Source organism: Filicampus tigris, chromosome 21, assembly GCF_054856515.1.
Source record: "Filicampus tigris isolate MCC_2025a chromosome 21, RoL_Ftig_1.0, whole genome shotgun sequence".
In the NCBI taxonomy this organism is placed as follows: Eukaryota; Metazoa; Chordata; class Actinopteri; order Syngnathiformes; family Syngnathidae; genus Filicampus; species Filicampus tigris.
In genome coordinates, this window is record NC_141237.1 from 5,133,272 (window position 1) to 5,137,879 (window position 4,608).

At 38.9% G+C, this 4,608-nt stretch overlaps 1 protein-coding gene across 2 annotated transcripts in view; it reads right to left on the minus strand.

Moving 5' to 3' along the window:
- Nucleotides 1-1,995, minus strand: part of dlgap1b (discs, large (Drosophila) homolog-associated protein 1b) — an 80,904-nt gene extending 78,909 nt beyond the window's left edge. Inside the window, exon 1 of one of the 2 annotated variants that reach the window (XM_086020479.1) lies at nt 447-1,995. The gene's annotated coding sequence lies outside the window, so the exon portion shown is untranslated. The remainder of the gene's footprint in view (nt 1-446) is intronic. The other variant, XM_086020481.1, reaches the window with a different exon arrangement.
- Nucleotides 1,996-4,608: the final 2,613 nt, after the last annotated feature.

Below are 4,608 nucleotides of genomic sequence, written 5' to 3' on the forward strand. Positions count from 1 at the left end.
GAGGGGGGCGGGGGCGCGCAGGGAGGGGTTACGTCTGAAACCCTGATCATAAATTCATATTGGCAATCGACATGGCGGCTGCGGAGAAAGTCATTATCACTGTTTTCATAATGCGCTGAGAAAAAGGATTAGCTTTCCGGGGTCGTTACGCAAACAGACAGTGAGGGCAAACAGGTGTGGAAAATCATTCGCGACAAAACTAATCAGAATCATTTAGTGTTGCCTTTCGATGTGAGCTGATTATGGAATTAGTCCACCCTGCCAAAGCACATCGGGCGACTTTTTGGAAATACTGAAGAACAGTCAGATCAGTACAGTGACACTTTTTCCCCACAAGGGGGAGGGGCGGGGATTTTGTTACACTGCGATGAAACAAAGGTTGAACTTTCTGGGCGTGATTCCAAAAGGTGTGCTTTGCGAAAAAATAACACAAGACAACAACACACCTTCAGTGAAGCATGGTGGCGGCGGCATCGTGCTTTGGGGCTGTTTGTCTTCAGCTGTACCTCGGGGGCCTTACAAAAAGAGGGAGGGAATTATGAGCAGCACAAAACCTTCAGGCGCCTGCGGGGAAGGAAGAGAAACCGATGTCAGGAAAAGCCTACCAGAACATCCGAAATGGACTTGGGGTTCATCGGAGACAGAGGGTGTGCACACATTTGCAACTTTTCCTTCCGTTTTTCATATCACAAAACCTGGCATTCGAGCAGGGGTGCGTAGACTTTTTATATCCATGGTCGATGGAGAATTTTTTTTTAAAAAGGCTTATTACCTTATTTTTAATAAATGAACCTAATTTCGGGACCAATAATTTCGCAACTATTTTGCTGTCCGAAGAACGGCACGACGATATTTATCTGCTCAATATGACACTAATGTGGAAGCAGGAGCCCAGAACATTTAAGAGAGTTGATGAACACTAATGTACACCAACCCAGTCCTTTTAAAAATTTACCACGCAACTACTGATTAGTTGATTATTTCCTCCCGTCAAGGTATTCTAGTCAAATGCCTATTCCCGATTAAAAGGATTTTCCACTTCATTTACTCCACATGCATTTTCTCCCAAAGTGAAACCTCAAGATCGGCATTAAAAAGGGAAAAAAAAAAAAAATAGAAAAAAAAGGAAAATGTTCCTCCAAAGAGTTTGATATTTTGTGGCGAAAAACACTTGAAAATGTCAACGGCTTGGCTTTGGGGAAATGAACGGTTGCTGTCTTTAATTTGAAGCGGGAGGCTAATATTAGCCCCAGAGCCTTTTCAACCAATAACAACACGGTCGGTGGGGGAGGCCAATATTGGTACGATGAAGCAATAAGGCTTGCTGGAGCATGGCGGCATATTCCCCACGTAGCGTTTACTGGTCACAATCAGATTGCGAGTCCAATGAAATTGACTTCACAAGTGATTCTCAGTCCTGCCCCGGCAAAACAAATGACTCCACCATTTTATATACATATATATATATATGTGTGTAATTTAAAAAAAAATTGTTCCACGTCTGCTATTTAAAGATATCACTGATGTTGTGTTTTAACAGGGTTGGCAAAAGTCCATTAATAAAACACCTGATGGATGTGACACCTACATTGCACCCAGATAGAATACCAATCGTTTTTTTGTTTTTTTTCCCCAAGGTGTTGGGGGCCAACCCCTCCCCTGAGAAGGTAAGGAAGAAAAAAAAAAAGAAAAAAAAAAGGCAGACGTGGAGGAGTTGGACTGTCTGGCGCCTTGTAATCATTTCTTCCCTCCCAATAGACGTGAAAGAGAAATAACCCAGATATGCAAATGTTCAAGCCTCAATTAATTGAATTCATATAATTATGCAGAGAAAAGATTGGGTTGGAAAAGTCATCTTACCTCATGTCAACTTGTCCTCCCACTTTCAGGGCCTTGAATTCACTGCCAATCACCATTTATATGAACACTACTGGGTCAAAAATATCATCGTATGGGTCAAAAAGGAGCCGAGCTATTTAGGGGGGTTATACATTTAACCCCCAAAATTGGCTCAAATGCACACAAAACAACATTATCTTTTTTTTTTTTAAATGAAGGTTAAATTAATAACCCTAAAAGCTGGGGTTTTGACCCATATTGGGTTATTTTTGACCCGACCATTTTTAGAGTGCTATACTACTATACAGTCTTAAAACAGCTCGGTCAAAAGTAACCCAACTTGGGTGAAATCGCTAACCCAGCGCTGGGTCAAAAAGAGCTGACCCAATGCTGGGGTTATTATACCCAGCACATTGGGTTAAAGATTTGACCCGGCACGTAAGGTCAAGATTTTGATCCAACAAGGGGTAAAAACTACCCATATTGATACAGCTACTAAGAAATGGGTTACCACACCCTTAAATTATTGGGTCAAAATGTTTTTTTTGTGGTTTTTTTTAATTGGTCAAAAAAATGGACCGACCTTGTCAATTGAACCTAACTTTGGGTCGTTTGTACAAAATAACCCAGAATGTTGGGTCAAAATGACAAATTGACCCCTGCTGGGTCAAAAAAAAAAATGAACAAAATCTGCCAAAAATCCAAAGCTACCCAACAAGTGGGTTAGGAAAGCAATCTAGCATTCTTTCTTGTATGCATTGATGCCCGTACAACCCGCATGGCTTGCAATTTGCACTCGATGACAAAGAAAGCAGAAGAATGCACGAGAATGCTGTCGTCCAGCAATGATGGAAGTTTCTAAAGTGGAACAAAATTTGTCCCGTGACTCTGACTGACTTCCAAGTTGTCCCATGTGGTACGATTCACACAAATTACGATGTCGTATAATTAACTCCAATCACGACACGAGCCACTCTAATTACTATGCGGTTTATTCCAATTATGGTTTGATTCACTTTACCGATTGTGATTCACCAGAGGTGGGCGGGGGTGGGGGGTGACTCGCATGACTTGACTCGAGTTAGACTCACTCATCAATCCAGTTACAATCCGATTCACTCGAATAACAAATCAATACAATTCCTTCTGATGACAATAAACTCCCGTTATGACACATTGCATTGTTATCCGATACATTCACGTATATCGATTAAATTGCGATACGTGTCATGACTACATAGTTTACTCTCATTAGGATTAGACACGATTGACTGTATCATACAATTGTATCAGTTACAATTGTAAATGTATCAGCGATACAGTACGATTCATTCAAATGATATGAGTACGCACGGTTTATCCGATAACGCAACACAATTCATCCAAGTCACGATGTAATATGATTAAATCCAATTAGGGTAAGAGTCACTCTAATTACTATTCATTTCAATTTGGATTAGATACGATTTACTCGATTATGGTCACATTCGCTCTGATAGGACGATTCACTCAAATTATGATGTAAATACATTTTGAATCTTTTTTTTGTGTGTATTGCGCTTGCTTTTAAAGCGCGTAACAAATAAAGATGGATTGGATACTAATAAATCATATCGCACTTGTGTGCACAGCGGATTGGTTTCGTATCATAAAGTACAATCAAAGTCATTCCATCCATTTTGGGTTTCAGAAAGCAACAGGTGCAATAATGCAACACGTGAGTTTGTGCTGGAAGCAAACAAAACGAAAACAAGCGAGGCGAGGTGATGCAAATGAGGATACATGTAAATGTGCCGAGTTAATTAATCCGGGGGAAGAGTCGCGCTAATTATCTGCTAATCCCCAACTCCTATTCCTCCGTATTTAATACAAAACTCTCTTGGTCTACATACGGGCACCAAAAAAAAAAAAAGTGAAACGTCTAAAAATTAATTACGACTTTGAACCGACGATGACTCTAATTAGCAGTGTCACTCAATGCGGCGCAGATGCAGATGGGCATTCTTCAAGGAAACAGACAAACCAACAAGGAGCAAGTTGATGTTAATCAAAAAAGATGACTTGCACTCTTAATTACTGAATAATTAAGAGGCATGTTTTTTCCTACGGCGGCCCGTAAATAATTTATGACTTTGCACGGGGTTTAGAAGCAGTCAGCGAAGCCCTGCCGGGAAGTTTTAAGACGGCAATAAATCACTGTACTCATGCTGAGATGTGCAAAAAAAAAAAAGAAATGTCCATCTTTTTTTTATTCCTTTTTTTTTATGTGTCACATTACGACCCCGATGCAACTTTAGGAATCGTACCTGGGAGAAACACAGCTTCAGGACCGTGACATTTCATATTTTTCATTCTGGGGTTGGAGGGAAATGTTCTACCGTGACGCAAGCAAATTTTATTCCGCCAAATATCAAAATCAAAATATCCATATCGGTCGGGGCCTAATTCAAATTGATGTCAAATAGGAGTATATGCATATATATACCGTATATGCATATATGTACGGTATATGCATATACACACCGTATAGATATATATATATATATACACACCGTATATATATATATACACACCGTATATATATATACAGTATATATATGTACAATTCTGTAGGAATTCTCCTGTTTATTTAATTTTTTTAAATAAAAATATTTTATATATATATAAAAAAAAAAAAATATATATATATATATATATATATATATATATATATATATATAAAATATTTTTATTTAAAAAAATTAAATAAACAGGAGAATTCTGGGAGTC